Source organism: Podarcis cretensis, assembly GCF_951804945.1.
Source record: "Podarcis cretensis genome assembly, chromosome: 1".
Taxonomy (NCBI): Eukaryota; Metazoa; Chordata; class Lepidosauria; order Squamata; family Lacertidae; genus Podarcis; species Podarcis cretensis.
In genome coordinates, this window is record NC_137170.1 from 117,989,398 (window position 1) to 118,016,904 (window position 27,507).

Consider the following 27,507-nt stretch of genomic DNA (forward strand, 5'->3'; position numbering starts at 1 on the left):
TACTGAGCTCTCGGTGTCTTTGGGGAAGGTGGGGGTGAATGCTGTCTAGAGACAGTGAACCTGTCTCTCTTCCAGTGTTTCTTCTCCTAGCTGTTCCCCATCTAGTATTTCCTAGCTTCTGCCTTCTGAACTATGGCCCTCTGCAAGCCACAGTTCTAAATCTCTAAACACCCTTAACAAACTACAGCTCCCAGAATTCTTTGGTGTAAGCCATGACTGTTTAAAGTGGTATCATAGTGCTTTAAATATATGGTGTGAATATGACCATACACTATTCCTATAATTACGTCTGCTGGGGGGGCTTCATTTAAAGGATTATGCTAAAGAATAGTGGATTGACTTTAGCGAGTGTTGGAAAATGGTGGCACTCTGGCTGCTGACATTAGGTATATGAGGCTCCTGCTTCTTCCACCAGATACTTTTTAATTCCCCAACATGCATCCATGATGGTGGGGGCTTTGTTTACAGGGTTATGCTATGCCCTCTGTTGTTGTTGTTGTTGTTGTTTAAGAAAGTCAAGCTGGATGTCAGGAATTACCAGCAGGACATCTAGCCTGTTTTGCAATGGGTGTATAGTTTAGACCTCTAGTCAAACACAGACAGCAGTTTAGCTGTCGAGGCACTATCACTCCCGTGAAAGGTGAGATGATTTAGAGGCCGGGAGAAGCTTAATTTTTCTTGATCACCACGTGCAACCTGGAATTTTAATGGCAGGCATAATTAATTCTTCTGATGTTAATCATCAGGGCTGGACTCCACAATTATCAGCCTTGTGCAGCTGGGGCATGGTGCAGACATGAAAAATTAGGAAAATGAATCCGTAATAGGGTGGCAGATTTAATCTGCATCGTGCAAAACAAAGTTGAAAAAGAAGGGAGACTGGGAGAATTTCAGCCGAAGCTTTTGTGCCAATAAGTGCTGACAGAACTGAAAAATGTTGCCGATGTCCAAAGTGATTGGTAATTACCAAGCCATTGAATTTTTTATTGTCAATTTATCATTGCACCAGAGGTTAAATTTAACATCTTCTTCTAAAGCCATCACTCTAGGAGGAAGGCAAGCTTTGTATCACGTGATCCCAGGAGTCAGTGAAAGGTTAATCAGGTATTCCTTTAGCTGGCGTGTGCTTCCAAATAATTCTTCCTTTTTGTGTCCTTGTATGAGTGTGTGTCTCTGCCGGGGTGGAGAGTGTGGGGAAGAGATTTAATTTTTGCATTTACAGCACCTGTGCATTTCAGTTAAACATCTGACTGCATTCCTCAGATGCATCTCTGGTCCATACAATTTCCCTTCCTTAAGGGGAAAAAAAAACACATTGAAATTTTACTTATAGGGTAATACAAAGGAGGATATTTCAGAGCTTCTCACTGTGTGTTTTAAATCACATCTTTAGCTGCCCACAAATAGAATCTTAAGCTTCTTGCATCTCAGAAATGCCTCTTTTCTGGTCAGAAATCTTTATTTCATTTCATTTCATTTTTGCCTCTTCGTTTCCCTAATGAGTCATAACTGGATAGTTTATTGTAAAGTGAGGGGCCTATATTTTTTAGAACGGAAAGATATTTTTTAGTTGTAAGCAATATGTGACATGTTTACATGCCTTGTGGAACTCCCAGAACAATGATGCTTCTTAAATAAAAGGAATATATAGGATGTTTATGTGTGTTTTAATATGGATTGCCCCATAGTCAAAACATGCATGGCACAATCCAGACAAATTTAAGTGCTGTAACAGCACCAGCCTAGACATATATACTCAGAGGTAAGTCCTATCCTGTTCAAAGTACATTATGGTATTTGTGCATAGGATTGCAGTCTTAGTCGCATTAATTTCAGGGGAAGAGATATACATCACAAGCCTATACATTCTTACTCAAAAGTAAGTCATTAAATGAAGCTTACACCCAGGTAAACTTGTATCAGCATTAAGCGTGCATTTAATGTTCCACCTGAAATCAGTGGGATGTAATATGCTTGCTATTGTTTTGATAACACACACAAAAAGTTTAAAATTACCACAAGATTCATACTAAAATTCCCTAAATGGCCTTCTGATATCAGGAACCAATCCCAGCACTTGTAAAAATCCAATATATCTTCATAAAGTTAGTGAGATTATTTTCTTTAGCAGATTGAGTTACAGCCTCCATTGTTAGCTCCTCCCTCTAAACAGCAAATATGATTTTTTCTAATCATTGCAGTTCAGCCACTTTTTAATATGATATGAAATTCACCCTTTGCCCTCATCGCTCGCTCATCTTTCCACAGAGCAGGCACCGGATATTTTTTTCTTGAATTCTGGGCTGTGCTCTGTTGAAAAGGAATTGTATGCGCTTTCTATAAATTAAATATGGAAATGACCTTTAAGGGGGAAAGTTGGGATCGGAATCAATGTGTGCATTAATTACTGCAATTCATTACCCAAATAAACACTGAGCCTTTCCTTCTTTCTTTTTTTCCTGGGTGCAAATGTTGGGGCAAAAGATGTTCGCAGGAGACAAAGGCTTTTGATCCGGCTATGTTAATCTGCAGATAAAAAAAGAAAGGGAAAGAGTGTGACTTCAGCTTCAGTGTGTAAGCTCCTCTGGGGATATCCTGGCTGGGATCAATTCCCACATGCAGGCAGTGAATTATTGATGCTGAATACAAAAGCTAGTCATGTGACCCACACCGCTATCACCTAACAGTCCCCTGCACGATCTTCATGTTCTGACACCCTGCCTTTTTATTATTAAACTCAACACACAAACCAGCACCTCTATTCTGATTTCTCTTATAATCAGAAAGATAATGCCTCTCGTTGCTGCTCCTCATTTATCTCTCTGTGTGTATATGGGAGAAAACCCAACATGAAAACGAAATCTTTAGCACCCTAGAGCCCAAGCAGAAGCCTAGAAAATATATAGCACGCACGGTTCTATGGGAAAGATGCAGTGAATTATTGAAAAGATTTCCTGCTCGTCTTCTGAATTAGTATCATCTGTTCCTTCTTTTTCTTAAGCAGAGCCACTGCACAAATGTAATTCCCCTCCCCCCCTTGCAGTGTTGGGCTGCCTTCCTTTATAGCCTGATGATAAATTGTCACAGGAAGGTTTTTTTCCGTACCAAAAAAAAAAAAAAAAAAAAGCCCCAACGACGAGGTATGATTTTAATTCTGAAGGGTTTTTGCATAGCAGCCATTGCTTACGAGAGGGCATAGCAATACACATTAGACCGGAAACTTCAGCTATTTTAATTGGATGCCATCCAAAATCGCAAGTAATTAAGAATCAATTTGAGGCCATTAGTAAGTGAGGCTAGCTAGCCAGTGTTGCATATTTCAGAAGAGTTAGTTTTAATGAGAGGAGTTCCTGGACTGGGAAGAGAGGAGAAAAAGAAAAGGGGGAAGCGGAAGGGGGGGACGCACCAGAGAGAGATTAAAGATAGTGTAGGGACTGTCTGCTGCTTAACTAAACAACTAATGGTACATAGAAAGATGCTGAACTTGTAGTCCTCTCTAATTGATCTACTTACTGTTCTTGAGGAAACTTTAAAAAATGAATGTAGGTATTTACTGTGCATTAGTGGCTCAATACCTATTTATAAACATTAGAAATGAGTGCATCCCTCAATGCCTTTCTCTTCACCATGGAAGCCTAAGCTGTCTCTTTTCAGACATATCAGGCTTACGACCGTCAAGCCATTTGCTCCTCCCTAGACTTGGTAGGCCCATAGTTTCCACCGCGTTGTCTGCAGAGGGCAATGTTAAAAATAATAACAACAACAAAAGAATTTAGAGAGTCATAAATTGGGGTGGGAAGAAAGCTATTGGCTCGTCTGCCAATTCCGAGGAGCTCATTTGATTCGTAATTGAACCTTGCTCAAATCTAGATTTCTTCTCCTCTCACACACGCTCTATTGCTTAATGATAAGTTTTAATTCATTTTAAAGAAGGGGAAAAGGGGAGAATGTTGGATTATTAGATGCTCACCTGGGCTTGAAGGTTACAGGCTGGAGGGATGAAGTTTCATGGGAAGAGTTGCAGATTTACTATAGGAGCAGCAATGCAATAAATCAAGCACACAGACCTGGGCATGGTCTCGATATTTCCATTGCAGACCTCACTTTTTCCATGGAGTTATCTCCTTACAAATTATTTGGGCCCAGTTTTTTCGTCTGAGGCAAAACAAACACCAATGCCACATTACAGTTACCGGGTTGTTATTTGTTTATACACCACACAATTGGCGCAACCCTTCGGAGAGCTATTTGTATTTCCAGCCTGTGAACAGAAAAGAACATTGTTCAATGAAGTTCTGGTGTTACTAAGATTAAGGGTTACATTCTTCTTTTGAAAAGTAAATATAGGTCACAAGAGCATCACTCTCATATGACCTTAGCAGTCACGGATTCCTTCAAAGTGATTTTGTGTGTGTCCTCCCCCCACATTTTTTATTCATTTTATAACACAAATAAAAAAACACAAACAGAAAAGACAAACAATACAAACAAATTCTTGTCATATCCTTATTTTTCTAAACATTGTTAAGTGGGCTTCCCCAAGTCCCACCTATCTGATTTTCATTTTACTTCATCTTTAGCAGTTTACATATATCATAATTTCTAACCATCTTTTATTTTAAATCACACTTAAAATAACTTCACATTTTATCACTGACAAATAATACTATTTTAAAATACCCTATCTTCTACTTCTAACCCTACAGCCTATATCCACTTCCAAAGCTATTCTAGGGTTTAAATATTAACATATTTTTTCAAAAATTCCTTAAACTTATTCCAGTCTTCTTCCACTGTCTCTTCTCTCTGGTCACGGAGTCTCCCGGTCAGTTCGGCAAGTTCCATATAGTCCATCATCTTCATCTGCCTTTTTTTTGATAGTTGGTAAATCTTGTTTCTTCCAATTCTTTGCTAACAATATTCTCGCATCTGTTGTGGCATACAGAAAAAAAGTAACATCCTTTTTGGGGATTTCACCTCCCCTCAAAGTGATTTTTGGGGGAAGGGGGAACGAGGTGCTGGTACTCATATTTTGAAAAAAAATATATGCCATGGGTGCCAACACAAAATGGCTGCCATGAGCAGCAAAAATATTGGTGACAGTACTACAGTCCTGGTCCTTGGAACTGTAGCCCTATGAGGCATCTCTGAACAACTCACATCACGTTTATCAAACTATGAGGGAAGTGGTATAAGAGTATTGTCAGGGAACTGCCATCAGTACTGGAGGGGGAGCACAAAAGCCAGAGGGATTCCAGAGAGCGTCCAGGGATTGGGAGGAGCAGCCCATCTTCTGGGGAAGAGAATCAGCATAGCACCAGTGGAGAAGGGGGGCAGATGGGGGAAGCGGCGAGGCGGTCCCATGACTCCTTGCCGGGGACCAGAGGGGAGAGCAGGGCTCTTCCGTTGCCCACGCCCTCCCTGCGCAGAAGGCTTTTGCGCAGAGAGGGTAGGCGGAGACTAGGCGTCAAAGAACTTCTTTGCTGGAAGAAGTTTAAGAAACGCCCACTCATGGATGCTGCCAGCGATTGAGTCAGCCATGGGTGAGTGGCTCTCCGGACAGAAGAGGTTCACTTTGGCAGCCCAGCCAGGTGTTTGCACCCAGCCAGGGAGATAGGCACCTGCTTACGCACGAGCAACCCCTTAGAACCATTACAAGTATGTTAAATGTATGGTGTGAATGTGAACATGGAAAAGAAGAAGAAATTAATAATAAAAAATAAGAGAAGCACCAATAGGACAGAGCTAAATGGGTGCTAGAAACCAGCTTAGAAGGACACGCTGTACCTTAAGAAATTGAGAAAGAGCATTTCTCAGACATTTCACCTGCCTCAAAAACAGCTATTTTGTTTAAGTTATATCTCATGGGTGGACAAAATTCTGTTTGAGGAGAATTGGCTGCCATTTTGTTGTTCTGGTTGTTTTTCTTTCTTCTTTATTTTGAGAAATTCAAAATGGCTGCCTCTTTTTTAAATGGCTGCCTCTTTTGCCACTCACTGATGGTGTAATACCCCTCCCTAGTAAGGGCATTTGTTGTAGCAGGCTTGTTTAAAATATTACATCACAGCACGTCATTCCAAACAACCTTACTTTTAAACCTGAAAAAACTTATTTAATGTTTGGTTTTATTTTTATTTTTATTTTAAATGTTTTTGCAGAAAGCCAAAGACACTTTAACCAAAGGAAGATGCAAAGATTTTAAAGGCATCTCATGTTTTCTTATACTTGTGTTGTGGAGAACCAGAGATTAATAGTGCAGTCCTGTGTGGGTAAACAAAGTTCAATCGGACTTATTTATTTTATTTTATTTTTTAAAAGAAAAATGGTCTTAAAGAAAATCCATCAGCATTTTAGTGCAAATTTATCCTAAGAGACACATTTTTGAAAAGCAATTTCCCCTAAAATAATGCATTTTTGTACTGTATGTTGTGTTCACTAATACATTGTTTTTTTATGGACACTTTACTCCAGGCTTCCTCAGCCTCGGCCCTCCAGATGTTTTGAGACTACAATTCCCATCATCCCTGACCACTGGTCCTGCCTACTAGGGATCATGGGAGTTGTAGGCCAAAAACATCTGGAGGGCCGAGGTTGAGGAAGCCTGCTTTTCTCCAATATATACATATTTTATACAAATTACTTGGCTGGATAACTGCATTGCAAAATTCAAATAAGTGCAAATATTGAGGGATGGGTGTGTTTTGGTTCATGAATTGTGCCTGAAAGTGAAAATCAAGAATAAGAAAAAACAAGGAGAAGTTACAAGCTCAGAAAAAGATGAGTTTAGGTTCTAAAGCACAGGATGTGAGCATGATTTTTTTTCTTTCCATTTTTCATTTTGCTTCTGGCAGCCACACTGGTTAATTTTTCCCTCTCATTGGGAAAGGTTATGGAAAATTGATTTAAAATTTACAGATTGTTCTTTGTTGAAAGAAAATTATATGAAGATGATGTATAGATGGTATATGACACCAGTGCAGTTTGGGAAAATATATAAAACCAGCTCAAATATGTGTTGGAAGTGTAAGGAAAAGGATGGGACATTTTATCATATGTGGTGGGAGTGTAATGAAATTAAAAAGTTTTGGGAAATGATATACAATTAATTGAAGAAAACGTTCCATCTAACATTTTTTAAGAAACCTGAAGCATTTCTGTTAGGGATTGTAGGAAAAGACCTGCCAAGGAAGCTGAAAAATATCTTCATGATTGCGACAACGACGGGAAGAGTCTTAATAGCACAAGGATAGAAGAATGAGGAAACCCCGACTAAAGAACTATGGCAAGAGAAACTGATGGACTATGCAGAATTGGCAAAATTGACACATAAACTATGGGACAAGGATAACTGTGACTTTAAAGATGAATGGGAACCTTTTACAAAGTACTTAAAGAAGCAACAAAGTGAACTGGACTCCTTGGCAGGTTTTGAATAAACACTCACAAACTTTTTATTGACAATAACCAGTCAGATAAATTAAGGATTTATACAATTTTGTAACATGCAGAGAATAGCATTTGTAGAGAAACCAGAGACTGGAGCTGAGGGAAGTCAGGGGGGAGGGGGGTCATTATATGGGGGGGAATGGGGAAAAAATTAAGGATGATATGTTTTAAGATAATACGTTTTGTTCGAATGTCTAATAATTTTTTTTAAAAAAACAATTTCCCACTCACTATTTTATAATACATTTTCTTCCCCATTTGTTAGTATTTTATGTGTTTTTAATTTCTAATTTGTTTGGCTTCTTCTTTGGAAATGCAGCCTGGCTTCTGAGGCCTGCAACTTTGGTGTTTTCAATCCAAAGGGTATGACATATTCAGGTATACACTCTACTGCTTTCACAAGGCTCAGCACAGATGTTCCAACCAGTCTGAACTGGTTCCAACCATCTGAACCGGTTCGAACCGCCTCGGACCAGCTCCAACCGGTCTAAACCGGCTCCAACCAGTCTAAATCGGTTCCAAACGGCTTGGACCGGTTCCAACTGGTCTGAACCGGTTCCAACTGGCTTGGACCAGTTTCAACCGGTCTGAACCGGTTGCAACAGGTCTGAACCGGTTCCAACCGGTCTGAACCGGCTCCAACCGGTCTAAACCTGTTCCAACTGACTTGGACCAGTTCCAACTGGTCTGAAATGGTTCCGAACCAGCTCAGACCAGTTTCAACCGGTCTGAAACCGTTCCAACAGGTGTTAACCAGTTCTAACCGGTCTGAACGGGTTCCAACCGGTCTGAACTGGTTCCAACTGGCTCAGATCAGTTTCAACCAGTCTGAAACGGTTCCAACAGGTCTGAACCAGTTCTAACCGGTCTGAACCTGTTTCAACTGGCTCGGACCAGTTTCAACTGGTCTGAACCTGTTCCAACTGGCTCAGAACAGTTCCAACCGGTCTGAACCGGTTCCAACCGGTCTAAACCGGTTCCAACCGGCTTGGACCGGTTCCAACTGGTCTGAACCAGTTCCAACTGGCTCGGACCAGTTTCAACCAGTCTGAACCGGTTCCAACAGGTCTGAACCAGTTCTAACGGGTCTAAACCAGATCCAACCGGCTCGGACCAGCTCCAACTGGTCTGAACCAGTTCCAACTGGCTCGGACCAGTTCCAACCGGTCTGAACCAGATCCAACTGGTCTGAACTGGTTCCAACCGGTCTAAACTGGTTCCAACCGGCTTGGACCAGCTCCAACTGGTCTGAACTGGCTCCAACCGGTCTGAACCGGCTCCAACCGGTCTAAACCAGTTCCAACCAGCTTGGACCTGTTTCAACCGGTCTGAACTAGTTCCAACGGGCTCACACCAGTTTGAACCAGTCTGAACCGGTTCCAACAGGTCAGAACCAGTTCTAACCGATCTGAACTGGATCCAACCAGTCGGAACCGGCTCCAGCCGGTCTGAACTGGTGCCAACCGGCTCAGACCAGTTCCAACCGGTCTGAACTGAACCGGTTCTAACCGGTCTGAACTGGCTCAAACCAGCATAAACCAGTTCCAACCGGTCCGGACCGGTTCCAACCAGTTCACACCACCTCCAACCGGTCTGAACTGGCTCCAACCAGTCTGAACTGGTTCCAACCGGCTCAAACCAGTTCCAACCGGTCTGAACCGGATCCAACCAGTCTGAACCGGTTCCAACAGGTCTGAACCAGTTCTAACCGATCTGAACCGGATCCAACCAGCCTGAACCAGTCCCAACCAGTCTGAACTGGTTCCAACCTGCTCAGATCAGTTTCAACCGGTCTGAACCAGTTCCAACCGGTCTGAACCGGCTCCAACCGGCTCAGACCAGTTCCAACCGGTCTGAACTGGTTCCAACCAGTCTAAACTGGTTCCAACCCGCTCAGACCAGTTCCAACCGGTCTGAACCGGCTCCAACCGGTCTAAACCAGTTCAAACCGGCTCGGACCAGTTCCAACCAGCCTGAACCGGTTCCAACCAGTCTGAACCATCTCCAACTGGTCTAAACCGGTTCAAACCGGCTCAGACCAGGTCCAACTGTCCTGAACCGGTTCCAACCCGCTCGGACCAGTTCCAACCGGTCTGAACCGGCTCCAACCAGTCTAAACCGGCTCCAACCGGCTCAGACCAGTTCCAACCAGTCTGAACCAGTTCCAACTGGCTCGGACCAGCTCCAACCAGCCTGAACCAGTTCCAACTGGTCTGAACTGGTTCCAACCGGCTTGGACCGATTCCAACTGGCCTAGACCAGTTCCAACCGGCCTAAACCAGTTCCAACCGGTCTAAACTGGTTCCAACTGGCTCGGACCAGCTCCAACTGGTCTGAACCTGTTCACCCGGCTCGGACTAGCTCCAACGGTCTAAACCGGTTCCAACCAGCTCAGACCAGTTCCAACCAGTCTGAACTGGTTCCAACTGGCCTAGACCTGTTCCAACCAGTTTGGAGTGGTTCAAAACTGCTTGGACCGGTTCCAACCTGTCCCAACTGGTTCCAACCGGCTTAGACCTGTTCCAGCTTGCTTGGACCAGTTCCACCCGGTCTGATCCAGTTCCTACTTGCCTAGACCGGTTCCAACCGGCTTGGACCCGTTCCAACTGGTCTGAACTGGTTCCAACCGGCTTGGAGCGGTTCAAACCAGTTTTGACTGGTTCCAACCAGTCTGTACTGGCTCCACTTGGTCTGGACCAGTTCCAACTGGCTTGGACCAGTTCCAGTTGGCTTGGACCGCTTCCAACCATCTTGGACCAGTTCCAACCAATCTGGGCTGATACCAACCAGCCTAGACCTGATCTAACCAGCTTGGACCAGTTCTAACCAGTTTGAACCAGTTCCAACTGGCCTGGCGTGGTTCAATCCTGCTTGGACTGGTTCCAACTGGTGTGAACTGGTTCCAACCAGCTTGGACCAGTTCCAACCAGCTTGGAGTTGTTCAAACAGGCTTGGACCAGTTCCAACCAGCCTGGACCTGCCTGGACCAACAACATATGGAGGACTACAGATTCATATCTCTGTTCTAGATGAAATAGCCAATGGAGGCCTGAAGGACTCACCCACAATGTGAATGTTCAACCCATTTTCACAGTAAACAACTTCATTGCATGTGGGTAATCACGTGACCATCTGAGAGAGACATATCATGCGACCAACAGCTGACATGATCTCGGTGGTGCACAATTTTCTCAAAGCTTAGCCTGAATATTTCAGGACATCACCAAATACATTTGGAATGCAGTTCCAGGTTCATTTATATATTCCTCACTAGACTTGATTTTGGTATCTCGTCAACAGCTGAGGTACTCCATGATGTCATTTGCAAAAGAACTTCCAGGAGTCAAAAATCTTAGTGACAGCATTATTGTACAGTGCAGAGGAGAATGTTTATTAGAAATGGCATTTCATCAACGGAAAGACAAAAGTTCAAGAATGTGAACTCAACAAAGATTGTCTGGGGACTGTACTTTCGAAAGATGGGACTCAGCTGTTATTATGGCAAAAATTCCATATCATGTAAATGTGAATAGTTCAGTTCACCACATTCATGTATTTTTAAAGGACTCTTGGGGGAGGAGAGTTGTCTGAAATTTGAAGGATAACTTTGTTTCAGTTTGTGCATTGATTAGGGAACTGCCAATTAGGTAGATTCGCCTTAAAATGTGAACTGAACTGAATTTCCCCTCCATCCTTAGTTAAGTAAGTAAGTATTCCACAAAGTAATGCTCGTCTTTAAAGCAAAAAAACCTAAAATATCCAAGTAGTTCATGAAGAACACTATAACCCTTCCTGTAGGTTTAAAATCTAACCACTGCTTTTACACAACACAAAAGATAAGGGCTGCCATCTGGTCCTTGCAGTGAAGTGCAGCACTGAAATTGGGGCATTAAGGTAAAGGTAAAGGGACCCCTGACCATTAGGTCCAGTCATGACCGACTCTGGGGTTGCGGCGCTCATCTCGCTTTATTGGTTGAGGGAGCCGGCGTACAGCTTCCGGGTCATGTGGCCAGCATGACTAAGCCGCTTCTGGCGAACCAGAGCAGCGCACGGAAACGCTGTTTACCTTCCCGCCGAAGCTGTACCTATTTATCTACTTACACTTTGACGTGCTTTCGAACTGCTAGGTAGGCAGGAGCAGGGACCAAGCAACGGGAGCTCACCCTGTTGTGGGGATTCGAACCGCCAACCTTCTGATCAGCAAGTCCTAGGCTCTGTGGTTTAACCCACAGTGCCACCCGCGTCCCTGAAATTGGGGCATTACCTGCACACAACCACTGAGCAGACACGTGCAACACTTTAGCTTTAGCCGCGTTCAGCTCCCAGGTATGTGTTAACTATAGATGCAGACCTGCCTCTCTTTAGTGCAAAATTGGTGAATCCTGCGGCCCTCAGATGTTGGGCTCCTACTCCCATTGGCCCCAGCTAATTGCTGGGATACTGCTGGGGAGACAGGGGTGTCAGGCAGGCCCCCAGCTGGTTCCAGCCACCGTCGGGCAGCCGGGCGATCACCGATCTCCCTTGGAACAGCATCAAACAGCAACACGAGCCTCAGATAACTTTAGAGACTCGGCACGCTCTATCAGCAGAGTGAATAAATCTTCTCACAATGGAAGTGGCAGACAGAGACATGTGTAAGCATATTTACAGCATTTATTCAGCATAGTTCGGGAACAAAGGAAAAACATGTCTGCTTCCCTTCGTGTCAGAGCAAACAGCAATAGCAAAAGCAATCTACAAATCGGAAGTTCCCAGCAGTCTGCGCTGGAGGTAAACAGGCATGTGACACACAACAGTCATGTCTGTTCCCTTTAAGGTGGAATGGAACTATATCCTAACACTAATATGGCCAATATGCAGGGATGATAGGAGCTAGCCTCTAGCAACTTCTGGAGGGCTGCTCCCTGCTTTAAATGTGAACAGGGTTCCCCACTGGAATGTGCAGTGAACGTATGTGAAGCTCCACTTCTTGTAGTACATGAAGTGGACCTCTAACATCAAAACATGTTGGCTGTGCTTGGAGATACCCAGGATGCTGTGTGAGACGCAGCTTACAAAGCACCCTGCACATTGAAACTGATGGATAATGTGCTGTCTTGCTCCTGTTTAACTACACAGAGGGCATGTGTAGTCCCCACCCTCTCTGCATCCTCTCTCCTTCCTTCTGACCATTTCCACAAGCATTATTAACTTCTCCAGGAGCTTCCATGTTTGTTGGTCATGGAATCTGCTGTAACAGTTTTGATAATGAAATTTAGAAAAACAGGAACCCCAAAACGCAGAGCTTCTGGAAATCGGCCAAAGAGAAAAGCGAATGGAAACGAAAGGCAGGGTAATTAAATGACTACAGACGAAAGATTAGCCAAGGCCGCAGTAGCCTGGTAGGCACACGCACACACACGCACACACACACACACACACGTTAAAGCTACCAATGAAAAGCCTCGCTTCCCATTCTTCATGCTTAAGAGTCTGGCAGGGTCATTACATTTTTTATCATTTGGGCTGCAATGTGCTGGAAAGCAAAGCATGCCCAGAACCCACAAAGACCGGGGACCGATCCAAGCCTGTATGGTTTTTAATGGAGTAAAGAAGGCTGGCAATGGAAGCTAGACAGACCATTTTACAGAAGAGCGAAAATACAAAACATTCCAGAACGGACTGTCCTGTTAAGTCTGGATGAGACATTCTGTTATGTCTTGTACTGGTTTGCACATGGCTGTTATGTCTTGTACTGGTTTGCACATGTATGTGATTCACAATAGTAAGCATGATAAATTAAACAGAACAGAACAGTGTTTCTGGGATTAGTCAACTGTTTCAAGGATGATTCTTCATCAGCAGATAAATTCTTATCCCAGAAACACTGTTCTGTTTTGTTCCTGTTTCATTTGCCGTTTATTGCTGCATTCTACACATTGAAGCACCTACCACTGCAATATTGCTGGATATTGACTATTGAAAGGCATCCTGCCTTCGTTGCAGTGTCCCCTGGCAGCAATTTATTACGCTTACTATTTCTTGTTTATGGACTTTTGCATAACTATACACACATTATATGTGGATGTTTATGCTTTGTAAATTTTGTATGATGACCTAACTATTGATAATACATTATTAGCCACGTGTTGCGGTTGGATTTGAGCAGACCTCAAACATTGTGGCTTGTATCCTGAGATCCTGTGACCAGCACTCTACTCATGTGATGCTCCTCCTGATGGGAGAGAGGTGCTTTTTGCTGGTTCCTCCTTCGCCACAGAACTCCATGCAGCTGGCACGCCATCACACCTCAACATGCAAATACCTCAACTACAACCAAGTGCCAAGACATCCTGGGGGAAAGAGCATCTTCTGGTGCTGCTGCTGCTGCAAAAAAGTGACTGCCAAGGCATTTTCTCCAGAGCGTCCTAAAATGATGCTTGGCCCAGTGCATTCTGGGGGAAGGGGGAATGTCAAAAGGGAAGAGCTATACTCGGTTGGCTTCTGTCAGCAGAGAGGAGCACAACTTGTGGCAGGGGGCTCCACCATAACGGAGACCCCAGTTCCCAGTGACAGTTGCTTCAGGGATTGGGGCATGGTGTTCGTGGCTTTGAATCCACTCAGTCCAAAGTCCTGTAGTACCCCCAAAGGCCAAATTCTTGGTCTCGTCAATTATGCCAGCCTGAAGCTGGTGTAGCCAAAAAACAAAACAAAATGGTGACAGCACCACTCACCCACTGAAGGTTGAATCCTGTGAATGATAACATGGTTTTCTCACCACAGATCAAGGCCACTGTGGACAAACTCCTTCTATAACCAGCTTATGCCAGATTTTTGTGTGATTTGACAGTGATGATCCATGAAAGCAAAGTTTAGAGAAATCGGAGCTTTCAAAATATTTAAGGAGCACGAACAAAAGCAGCAACAAGGCACGAGAATTCTATTTGTAATCTGTTTCGGTGCTGTTTTCTGACAAAGATGGCTCCCCTCCCCCCGCTTAAATTTTGATAATTTGTTGGGGTTTTTTTTATCTAAAAAAAGCAATAAGACATGACAAGCGTGAATTATGGCACGCTCATTCACACTTCAGTTCAACACAACTGGATGTAAATTAATGTCCCATAACTCATTTAGCGGAGCGCAGGGTCTTATTACAATTGTAAAGTTTTATTTGAAAATGTTTTTTAAAAATATTTATACTGTTAATTAAGTGATGATGAGTCCCATAAATTCTGACAAGTGAGTGATGTTGTATTAGTCACTTTCCAGATTCCACACATTAGCCAATCAGGAGTCTTGTATTGCTGTGCCATGTCTTGATTTATGAAATATTAAGGCCTGCCTAGGGCACTTTTCCGTTTTGTGTGTATTTGTTCAAGACTTTACTTTGTAAGCCAGTAATAACACCTGGATGGGTCAATCCAGAGATGTTACATTCATCTACAGATGCAACGGGCATAATTCAAGGGACATTTTCCTGCCTAAGTTCTACTGAAAGGAGTGAACACAAAATCAGAAACTGTTATGCTCCCATCAAACTTTAAGAATAAGATTGTTTCCCTCCCCCAATGGTTTTGAAGGAAAGCTATTTGAATATATCTGTTTTCCTTTACAAATGAAATGAAGCACAGGGCTGAGTGAGGCATATTACAATCTATCATCTATCTATCATCTATCTATCTATCTATCTATCTATCTATCTATCTATCTATCTATCATCAGAAGCTGACTGATAATGCTGGTCTATGCCATGCTTGGATTACAGTGTTCCTGGGGCTTTTCTCAGCAAAGTGTGCCAAACATTCTGATTATCACACTGATTTCTCATTTTCTCCTTTGTTCTTTAAAACACAATTTCATTTTTTTGTTCTTCTAATGCTAGAAGCCTGCTGTACCACTCGTTGAGGGTGTGAAGACCAACAGACATTAGAAACGGTCAAATGAAGTCGAGGTTTAGATGAACGTAATATATTTCTTTCACATTTATATGTGATAATTAAAAACAAACAAATGGTGCCAAAATTAAATATATAACCTGGTAGCCAATGAAATGTGCAATAACAGCTAAATGCTCTTGTGCAGCTTTACAACATTTTTGTACAAACACAGTGTGTAATCTCATATAAATCTGTTCTAAACTCTAGCTGTGCTTGCAGAATATGTCTTATAATTCCTAGTTATACCATAACAATAGAATACATAGTTGTTTTTGCAAGTGTTCAAACCACTTACAAAATCTTCATTCGTAGATTTGCTTTGAGTATTACTCAGAGAGCTGTTTTTAATTTTGTGTCCAAGCTGGATTTTTAAAGGCTCACTTGAACACTGGGAGGTGTACTTGAACAAGGGGGGCTGCCAAGCATCTCATAGTTTCTGAAATTGTGCTCCTTCCTGTTTCTGCATATGTCTGCCACTAGGAGGGAAGCTATTTCAGTAAGTTTATTCCAAGATACCATTGCTGGAAAACATTGGGTCTCCAATGAATGCAAAAGAGAGCTCTCCATAGGTATGTTATTCACAATGTGGAATGGACTTCAGGCTTGAAAGCTTAAAACCGATTACATTTCCACCTTGGCATGCTTCAAGAACTGTAGGCAGAATACCTGCTTTTCTGTAGCTTGATGTTAATCATCAATGGAGCTTGCCCTATGCAAAAGCAGTTTTTCAAATATTATGATACAGTGAAGGATGACAACCTTTGTGGAGAATTGTGAATCTTGGTGTAAAAGAATACCATAGGTGTAGCCAGGGGGGCAGCTCCCCCCCCAATCAAGCAAATAAGTAAAAATACTTAAGTAAAAGTAGAAATAATCAGAATATTTGAAATTCAAATGCTCGCTGAGAAGAAGAGTTTGGATTTGATACCCCACTTTTTCACTCCCCTTCAGGAGGGTCAATGCAGCTAACATTCTCCTTTCCCTTCCTCCCCCACAACAAACACTCTGTGAGGTGAGTGGGGCTGAGAGACTTCAGAGAAGTGTGACTAGCCCAAGGTCACTCAGCAACTGCATGTGGAGGAGCAGAGACGCGAACCCGGCTCACCAGATTATGAGTCTACCACTCTTAACCACTACACCACACTGGCTGAGGTCACTTGGATGATGTTGTGGCGCATTCTAGTGATGCAACTGGCAAGCCAACTGAACGACAGGTGAACTGACCAATCGCTTCGCAGGTAGCTCAGTTCTTCCCTTCCCAACATAAATTCTGGCTACGCCCATGAAGAATAGGTAAGGCAGAAAAGTGATTGGGGGGGGGGGAGACAGATTATTCCAGATTAGTTAATTCAGAACATTTCTTTCTCTGACGCCATCCATCATCTGCTTTGCCTCAGCCTGCCACCAGCTTGCAGCCCTTGATAGATGATTGTAGCCCTAAAAAAATGGATGGTGTCCACCCCTTAATTAGCGATCCACTCTTGTAGTCACTTAACCTCACAAACAACTTGCCTTTTCTTTTTCAAAAACAGAACTTGCATTAATTTGAACATTAACCTGAAATTTGCCAGAATTCTGTTTCTAAACAAAACCAAGATGAGTTAATCAGTTGGTCAATATGACAAGTCTTAACTTCAGGCCCAGATGGAACAACATTTTGCATCTGATATTTAGAACAGTAAAGGTGTAGACTAGACTCTCTGTTCATTAGCTGAGGCTGTGTACCTTCAATTAAGTACTAGTGAGGCAAACCATCGCTCAGATTCGGGAAGAAGTAGACTCCACCGTGGGAGCAGGGCCGGGGCGGGAGAGTGCTAGAGTCCTGTCTGGTCAAGTTGTGTGGGATCAATTCCAATCTGTTACCTCCGAGGATGTGGACAGGCTGCTTGGACGAGTGAAGCCAACCACCTGTCTCCTGGATCCTTGCCCATCCTGGCTTATAAAAGCTAGCCGGGAAGGACTGGGCGATGGGCTTCGTGGGGTGGTGAATGCTTCCCTCCGTGAGGGAGCCTTCCCAGACCCACTGAAAGAGGCGGTTATTAAACCGCTTCTTAAAAAACCATCTCTAGATGCGGCCACGATGGCCAATTATCGCCCAGTCTCAAACCTTCCATTCTTGGGCAAGGTGATTGAGCGAGTGGTTGCTGAACAACTCCAGGCACGCCTGGAAGAAGCGGACCATTTGGATCCCTTCCAGTCGGGATTCAGGCCTCATCATGGGACTGAAACTGCCTTGGTCGCACTGGTTGATGATCTCCGGCGGGCTAGGGACAAAGGTGAGAGCTGTTTCCTAGTTCTGCTGGATCTCTCAGCGGCGTTTGATACCATCGACCATGACATCCTTCTGGACCGTCTTGAGGGGCTAGGAGCTGGGGGCACTGTCATACAGTGGTTCCGCTCCTTCCTCCTGGGCCGTGTTCAGAAAGTGGTGGTGGGGGATGAGTGTTCAGACCCCTGGGCTCTCACTTGTGGGGTGCCTCAGGGTTCTGTCCTCTCCCCCATGCTTTTCAACATCTACATGCAGCCGCTGGGAGGGATCATCAGGAGGTTTGGGCTGGGTGTTCATCAGTATGCAGATGATACCCAGCTCTACCTCTCTTTTAAATCAGAACCAGTGAAGGCGGTAAAGGTCCTGTGTGAGTGTCTGGAAGCGGTTGGAGGATGGATGGCGGCTAACAGATTGAGGTTGAATCCTGACAAGACGGAAGTACTGTTTTTGGGGGACAGGAGGCGGGCAGGTGTGGAGGATTCCCTGGTCCTGAATGGGGTAACTGTGCCCCTGAAGGACCAGGTGCGCAGCCTGGGAGTCATTTTGGACTCACAGCTGTCCATGGAGGCACAGGTCAAATCTGTATCCAGGGCAGCTGTTTACCAGCTCCATCTGGTACGTAGGCTGAGACCCTATCTGCCTGCAGACTGTCTCGCCAGAGTGGTACATGCTCTGGTTATCTCCCGCTTGGACTACTGCAATGCGCTCTACGTGGGGCTACCTTTGAAGGTGACCCGGAAACTACAACTAATCCAGAATGCGGCAGCTAGACTGGTGACTGGGAGCGGCCGCCGAGACCATATAACACCGGTCTTGAAAGACCTACATTGGCTCCCAGTACGTTTCCGAGCACAATTCAAAGTGTTGGTGCTGACCTTTAAAGCCCTAAATGGCCTCGGTCCAGTATATCTGAAGGAGTGTCTCCTCCCCCATCGTTCTGCCCGGACACTGAGGTCCAGCTCCGAGGGCCTTCTGGCAGTTCCCTCACTGCGAGAGGCCAAGTTGCAGGGAACCAGGCAGAGGGCCTTCTTGGTGGTGGCGCCCGCCCTGTGGAATACCCTCCCATCGGATGTCAAGGCGATGGACGACTACCTGACATTCAGAAAACATCTGAAGGCAGCCCTGTTCAGGGAAGTTTTTAATATGTGACATTTTAGTGTATTTTTCATCTCTGTTGGAAGCCGCCCAGAGTGGCTGGGGAAACCCAGCCAGATGGGCGGGGTACAAATAAATTATTATTATTATTATTATTATTATTATTATTATTATTATTATTATTATCCCCCCCTTCTAGCGATGCCTGATGAAGCTCTATTAACTCACTAGAGGTCACTCCATACTAAAAGAGCAACAAGATGGACTTGGCGACAGATCTAAATATACAAATGCCCAAGAGCTTGCAAGCACTTAAAGCTTCCAATTTCCAACCAGGGCCACCAGGGATTGGTCAGTAGAGCTTCAGTGATTCTAGGAATTTGTTTTAGAATGGGTTGCTAAATCTCTGTGTCAAGCATGAGAAATCTCTAGGGCAAGAAGCCCTACTAGTGGATGATCGGCAGAGTCGAAGGATGAAGTTGTTAGCTTTCTTGAAAAATGTCACAATGGTAATAATATAGTTAAGAACAGAAACCGAATTTTAAATCTAAGTCTAATGTCTGATCCTTTTTAATCAAAAAGGAAGTTGAAAGGCAAAGTCAAGAGGGCCAAACTACTCCAAAACGTTGTTGTTTTGTGTGTGACTCAACTAAAGTGTAGACTGCAAAGCAGAAAAGGTACCACCAGGGCTGGATTTAGGTTTGATGAGGCCCTAAGCTATCAAAGGTAATGGGGCCCTTTATATGTCCAGCTGACTTTGTCAACAACAAATTGCCGCCGTTTTTTGTGCTGAATATATGCTATATGGTAATTTATGGACCTAATAGGTATCTAAAATCAGTGATATTTTAGGGAGCAGGCTAGCAGGTGGGGCCCATTACTTATATCATAGGAGCCTACACACCACAAAACACTGCTGCTGTATGTAGGTTTTATTTTATTTGTTTTTTTATCTAATATTTTGGAAATGTACATTCAGTTTTCCCCCCTTTAATTTTTTGGGGGCCCCCAGGAGAGTGGGGCCCCAAGCTATAGCTTGCTTAGCTTATACGTAAATCCAGCACTGGGTACCACCCGAGCGAAGAGGATGCTAAAGAAGCTATTAGAGGCAAGAAGGCTTCCTTCAAATGATGAGAACAAAAAGGAACACAAACGTTGACAAAGGAAGTGCAGGTAGACAATAATGGAAGCTAAATAAAATAATTTGAAGAGAACATTGCTAAAAACATTAAGATCACCAACAAAATGTTATTTAAATATGTTAGTAGGAGTAAACCTAGGGCGGTGATTGGACCCCTGGATGACAAGGAAGTCAAAGGTGTACCAAACGAGAATAAGGAGATTGTAAAGATGCTGAATTATTTGCATCTGTCTTCACAGGGAAAGATATAGGGCAGATCCCCATGCCTGAATTTTGCAGAAGGGGAGCCTGAGGAACTGAAGCAATTAGTGTTGTTCAGAGATGAAGTTCTAGATAATAAAAACTTGTCCCTAAGACCAGCTTCCATACCTAAAAGCTAACAAGCCAGTGCAACACCAGTTCTACAATGGGATCCAACGGGGTTTCTGGGAATTATAAGCCTGCTAGTGAAACCTCTTAGCAAATTAAAAGTGGCTTTGTTTGGGCTGCATACTTGATCTTTTAGCTGGGAGTAAGCTTCATTGAAGTCTGCAGGGCTTACTTCAGAGGAAGCGTGCCTGAGATCACACTGTTAAGCACTTATGGTAAAACTCTGATTGTGTGCCACATACGTATGGAAAGCAATTAGAGAGCCTGCCGGGAAAGCAAAGCACATTTCCGCCAGTTCCAGGTGATGTGGGATTGCGGCACATTAAGAGCATTTGTTGATCCAAATGGGGGAGGCAATGGAACCGCTGGGCTTTCCTCTGCAAGGTGAATAGAAAAGCGGATGCATATCTGTTGGCTATTGATGCTTACAGACTGAGGATGGAGGCAATTTGGGGACTGCAACAGTCTCCACAGACTGCATCACTCAACAATGCCTTTCTTTTTCTCTGCACACAGCAGCCCAAGTAACATTTAGATCTGCACCATCATTAAAATTCAGATCACATTCCCGAAGCTGGTGCTTTTATAGATAATCCCCCAGAAATTTCATCAGCGCGAAAGCTTTGGTGTACAGTAGGCAGCAAATGATAAGGGCTAATATTTAATAAAACCATTCGAGGAGAGCTATATTTTTTGACAGGATGCTTCAGAACTGATCTGATTCATTACAGATATTAGACAGCATTTGAAAATATTAGAAAATTGCAAAGTAAAAACGCTCTGTGGTTTAGTTCCGCCTAAACCATTGCTTAATGTTAATGAAAGCAACTTGAGTGAAAAAAGAGGAAAGTTTAACTGTCTTCTAAATAAGCTAGGAAAACAAATCCCCAATCATGTATAGCTACTAAATGTCAGATTTCTTAAATGTCAGGGAAGCAATAAAATAAAATAAAATAAAATCCCTATAGTATTTTAGTTCTGATTCAATTCTTGGGGTGCCATTGCCTGTGTAGACAAAATAGCAACAACCACAAACAGTATCACCAGACTGAGGTTTGCAAAAGTTCAAAAAACCTTTTGTGGGGGGGGGGGGAGAGACAGAGGACAGGGTAACCTTCCACAAGCATCCCAATGTGGACTGAGCATGCCCAGTGGCCATGGAATGTTGGCATGCCTGTTGTGAGGAAAAACCACAACAACTGGGCATGAGTGGATATGGAACGAAGTGACTGGAAAAGCAAGATGGCAGAAAAGACACATAGACATATGTTCACTGATTCTCTCACAAACTGACACCTGTCCGTTCACTCTTTCTACTTTCCATTTGCTTCAAATTTTGAGCATGTTTTTTAAAAATCTTCCTCCCACCCAGTTTTACTCTGAGGGGTTGTTTTTTAGAAAACAGCTTGATAGAATATACATCCAGTGTCAGATTTATGTATAAGCTAAACAAGCTATAGCTTAGGACCCCACTCTCTTGGGGGCCCCCCAAAAAAATTTAAAGGAAAAAACCAAACCTGGATGTACCTTTCCAAAATATAAGATAAAAAACAAATACCGTAAAATAAAACCTGCATACAACAACAGTGGCAAATGGCTTTAGATACCTAAAGGTAAAGGTAAAGGTACCCCTGACCACCAGGTCCAGTCGTGACCGACTCTAGGGTTGCGCGCTCATCTCGCTCAAGAGGCCAGGAGCCGGCGCTTGTCCGCAAACAGCTTCCAGGTCACGTGGCCAGCGTGACTAAGCCGCTTCTGGCGAACCAGCGCAGCACACGGAAACGCTGTTTACCTTCCCGCTGGAGAGCGGTCCCTATTTATCTACTTGCACTTTTGGGGTGCTTTCGAACTGCTAGGTTGGCAGGAGCTGGGACACAGCAACGGGAGCTCACCCCGTCACGGGGATTCGAACCGCCGACCTTTCGATCAGCAAGTCCTAGGCACTGTGGTTTAACCCACAGCGCCACCTATTAGGTCCAAAAATTACCATATAGCATATATTCAACACAAAAAACAGCAACAATTTGTTGTTGACAAAGGACAGCTGGACATATAAAGGGCCCCATTACCAGTAGCTTAGGGCCTCCTCAAACCTAAATTGGGCCCTGTACACATCTATCCGTGACTATAAATCAGGCAGATTTTTCCTCAATTATGTATTTTTTTTATATTGTGATTTTTGTGTTGTGAACCATGGTATAAAAATTTATTTTATTATTATTATTATTATTAATAATAATAATAATAATAATAATAAAGAGAGTAAACAAAAGGTGCTAAAGAAGGGTCACCTCTTATTGCCAGAGAGCATGTTCTGCATGCAGAAGATTCCAGGTTTGAGCCTCAGCATCACCAATTATGGCTAGGAAAGGCTCCTGTCTGAAACCCTGGCAGCCTTTCTCAACCTGTGGGTCCCCAGATGTTGTTGAACTACAGCTCCCATCACCCCTAGCTAGCAAGGCCAGAGCTCAGGGATGATGGGAGTTGTAGTCCAACAACATCTGGGGACCCACAGGTTGAGAACCACTGCGCCTGGAGAGTTACAGCCAATTAGACAAAGCTGAGCTTCCCCAAGAAAATTCCAGTTTTTCAAACCAGTTTGGAGCTTCGGGATGGAAAGAGGTGGGAAAGAAAGTCTTCATTACAAGTTTGCAGTGGGTCCCAGGAAAGAATACTTGAGCAATGGATCTACCTAATTCAGTACTGACTGCTCTGAGTAGCAGCAGGTGTCCAAGGATTCAGGCTGGTGTCCAACTGTGCTACGGGGGCTCCTTTGGGAGGACCCTTGAGATATAAAATGAACTGTATTTTTCCATGTACAGTGGTACCTCGGGTTACAGACGCTTCAGGTTACAGACTCCGCTAACTCAGAAATAGTACCTCGGGTTAAGAACTTTGCTTCAGGATGAGAACAGAAATTGCACGGTGGCGGCACAGTGACAGCGGGAGGCCCCATTAGCTAAAGTGGTACCTCAGGTTAAGAACATTTTCAGGTTAGGAACAGACCTCCAGAATGAATTAAGTTCTTAACCTGAGGTACCACTGTATAAGACACCCCCATGTAGAAGACGACCCCTGTTTTGGGGGACTAAATTTAAAGAAAATGAGGGGAGAGATGGCCCAAAGTTGTTGAGCTTTTTTCAGGGGAATTGCACTTGCGCCATGTCCCCAGGGTTGGCAAAGTTGGCAGGCGGGAAGCTCCCTAGAGTGTGGGCCACCAACCAGCTGGCAGGCGGCATGCAACCCCCCCCCCCACTACTATCCATGTATAGCATGACCCCAGTTTTTTGACATGATTTGAGACTATTTATCTCAGAGTTGTGGCCTTGAGCCCCATGTTGGGCAAAAGACTCCTGCATTGCGTCTATAATTCTATGATCCTGCATACAAAATATGTGGTCTCTGCCACTGAGCTATGTAATCAGAAGGCTAGCTTTCAAAGCACCACAGAAATAAAAGCCAGGATTTTTTGTCTGTTAGACAGGTGCTTTAAACCAGTTTAGCCAGGGTATAGTAAACTCACTAGTGATGAATCAGATCACATCCCTTGCATGCACCTCCCATTTCCTGAAATTAGGATGGATTTGTATTTTTACTGGAGGTTTTTCTTGGGGGTGGGGGAAGCATAATTATGTATTATGGGCTAAATGCTCCTCCCTCTTAACATCTTCCAAATGGCCTTCCAATTGCCAGAGAGAGGAAAAGAGAGAAGTAGCAAATACCCAAAAGACAATACTGCTGCAGAAACAGCCCATTATGCCATGGCCCAGTAGCTTAGAGAGAGAAGGGAAGGGGAATATGCCTTAATTTTTTGAAGGCTCCCTTCCCCATTGCTGCACTACACATCTCTGCTTTAAACAAAGTGGCAAACTAATGAGTTTCAGCAGAATCTATGTTCCCAGGGCACTGGAATGACTTGGCAGCCATTCATTTCAATGATAGTAATTGTGGACAATACATATTAGAACATGTACTCTTGATGTGAGAACATTGTTGGCAGAGAAAAGACAAATGGTCCCACAAACAAACAATGCATTGGGCATCGCTTCAACAAACAATGAGCTTTGAAGAACATCTGCTTGCTGTTTTCAACTGTGAATATATTACAAAGCTGGATAGGAACCAGCTTGTTGTATATCTTGGGGAAAAATGAGTGATTTAAACCCATTCCTAATGTATCTTGTAGGTAAGCAATAACTTGATTTGCTGAGTGGGAGAAATTTATGTGTCTAATGCATTAGGCAAATAAAAACATCCTCATTCAGTAATAAAGGTGAGGATAGAATGTCTATATTTGCAAATAAATAAATTACTTAAGAGAGCCAGAATTGGCTTGCCAGGTCATTTTCTAATACATGCTACAAAAAGAAGGTGATTTACTTCCCCACTTCCCCCAACCCCCGAACCCCCGAAAAAATTATTTGAACGTCCAGGTTGTTGTAAGTAACCCAAAGTTTTCAAAATAAAATTTAAGGAAGTTATAAATATATTTGGTTTGTATCCATTATTATTTAGGGGAATGTTTTAACTTATCAATATGACTACTCATTTATTATGGAGTTTCTATTTGCTTAATATAATGCATTAGATCCATAAATACCGTCCACTCCACAAGTCAAGACATTGCCTGTGGGTTTAAATCAGTCACACGTTGAGATATATTGCAACTTATTCCATATACAGACTTGCTTCAAATGGCATACTTCCTATGAGCCACTGGATGGACTATGGATGACACATGTTAAGAAACAGAAAGAATTCCAAAACAAATTATTATTATTTTTTATTTAAAAAATATGATTGAAGCTTAACAGTACTGGTATTTCCACACCACCCTTTCTTTCCTGCATTTACACAATTTGCTCACTCATTTATTCCTAGACTCCAAACAGCAATCGTCCTCCTGGGTTTTCCATGTTATTTTCCAGTGTTGCATTGCTGCCGTGCGTGTTTTTAAATGTGATTTTTGGAGCTTCCATTGTAAGTGCAGCACAAGCCTTTCAGGTATGAGCTGGCAAAGTGAGTTTGTGTCACCTCTCCACCTGCTCCACCATCAATACCATTGACTTTCCCCACTTTCTGCTCTCTGATAAAACCAATAAGATGGCAGAGAAGCCTTGTCGATTCCATGGCTTCCCTGCCATTTCCCTTCCATTTTGGTGGTGCACATCACACAGGCTTTTATTAATTAAAAAATAACCCCTCAGAGCAGCATCACCTGTTACAGATCTCTGTGATTATTGCTCCTGCTTCTTCTTCTTCTTCTTCTTCTTCTTCTTCTTCTTCTTCTTCTTCTTCTTCTTTTTGTAGTATTGTCCCCTCCAAGGCTAAATAAAAATGCTAAATAAAGAATAATATATGATGTACGGTCACCTCTAGGAAGCATGTTTTGCTAGTTTTTGTAGCATTTCAAAAATCTGCAAAATTCACAGGGACTAAAATATACTGAGGGTACATTCATGATGTGTACACAGAGTGTACCCACCACAATCCTTCTATCAAAGCAGTTTCCATTCTCTCTCTCTTCCCTCTTTTACAGTGTATTAATGCGGTTGGGTTTATTACTTCAGAGCCCTCTTAAAAAGTATTGTCTGCCTTCAGGCTAAGCTGTAATTCAACAGCGGGGAGAAAAGAGCAACTGATAGTCTTACATTTTGCACGCTCCTCAACAGCTCTGCTGTTCTGAACTGCAGAAGAAGTCTATAACAATGATAGAACTCTAAGACGATAGAAGTCCTCCTTGCGTGGTTACCCAAGTGTAAAGCATGTCCTGCCTTGACGCCAACTACTGTCAGCTGTAGAAGTTGGCTTTTTTCTAACATGCATTCAGAATTAATTTGCAGAGTATACAATCGCTTGTTACCAACTGATGGGCAAGCCTGAGTGCTGGGCATGTCAAATGATGGACACGTAGGGTATTCTGTTTAGCCAGGAACTGCTGCAGAGGCTGATATACTGTAGCATTTGACACTGATAGTGATGAGTGGTGTGCAATGCTAAGTTGGAGATGAAATGCTAAAGCACATTCTTACAGGAGAAGCCCACTTAGGAGCCTGATCTTTCTGACTGCCGTGACTGACTGGGAGAAAGGCCATGCCTGGCTTGAATTATATTACCGTAGAAGGTGAAGGGAGAAAAGACTTACTGCTTTATATCATGCCCCACCTCCCATTTGGGCGAAGCGCATTTTGACAATACGAGTAATTAGAACTTTGCTCTTGGATTAGGAGGAAATGCGCCAGGATAAAAGGAATGAAAAGCTGTCAGATTTCCTTGGCAGTGTAGTGTCATGTCCTGAAGAGAGATGGCTGCCGGAGCCTTCACCTTCCATGTTTTGCCCATATCCCAGTGCAATAACGTATTGCCTGCATGGCACAGGTTACTGGCAAGCTCAGTAAATCAAAAAGACACTGGAGATGAAAGAAGCAGGTACTCATCTAAAGAGTTCAAGAATCATGAAGCCACCTCCCTTCATCACCACCTTGGTAAGCAGCTACAGTGGTACCTCTGGTTACGAACTTAATTCGTTCCGGAGGTCCATTCTTAACCTGAAACTGTTCTTAACCTGAGATACCACTTTAGCTAATGGGGCCTCCTACTGCCACTGCACGATTTCTGTTCTCATCCTGAGGTAAAGTTCTCAACCCGAGCTACTACTTCTGGGCTAGCGGAGTCCGTAACCCGAAGTGTTTGTAACCCGAGGTGTTTGTAACCCGAGGTACCACTGTACAATGGCCACCTCAATGCTATGTTTTTAAAACAATGGCATTTGTAGGCTCTTCCCATATGTTGGTATCCATCTAATCTTGGGAGACAATGGAATAGTGTGTCTTCGGGGGTGAAATCAAACCATTGGAGAGTAACTGTGCCTGCTGTGGCTGTAGAGACCAATATAGGGGAGACATGTTTTGGTGCAGCTAAAGCAGAGGAAGGCATCAAGTTTTGCTGTTAAAGATGCAACATGGTGTTCCTTCTCCCAGTTGTCATTTCTCCTCTGGTCATTGCTGTGGATGCACAACCTGACTGTCTGTCTCCGGGCACTGTGGTCATCTGCAAGGGATTCCCACACAGTGGGGTTAATGTTGCCAGCCTTCATGTCATATTTGCAGATGCCACTGTAATGCAGAGTTGGTCTGCCAACAGGCCTGGTGCCAGAAGCCAGTTCCCCTTGGGAAGCACATCCTTGGGGACCCTGCCATCTTCCATGCTATGGACATGAACAAGCCAGAATAGACGTCACTTCTACAGGAGTGCAAACGTGCTGGGAATGG

The 27,507-nt window shown here is 43.5% G+C and overlaps 1 long non-coding RNA gene across 4 annotated transcripts; it reads right to left on the reverse strand.

The window, feature by feature from the left end:
• Positions 1 to 351: 351 nt before the first annotated feature.
• On the reverse strand, positions 352 to 25,531 carry LOC307220255. Of its 4 annotated transcripts, none has more exons than XR_013840789.1 (4): positions 25,455 to 25,531; positions 3,971 to 4,261; positions 2,422 to 2,526; positions 352 to 1,293 (listed from the first exon to the last, which is right to left on the reverse strand). It is a non-coding gene; the product is annotated as an uncharacterized lncRNA (long non-coding RNA). The 4 variants fall into 4 exon arrangements; XR_013840790.1 differs by lacking the exon at positions 25,455 to 25,531 and adding an exon at positions 4,659 to 5,183; XR_013840791.1 differs by lacking the exon at positions 25,455 to 25,531 and adding an exon at positions 10,509 to 10,536 and having other exon boundaries at positions 353 to 1,293.
• Positions 25,532 to 27,507: the final 1,976 nt, after the last annotated feature.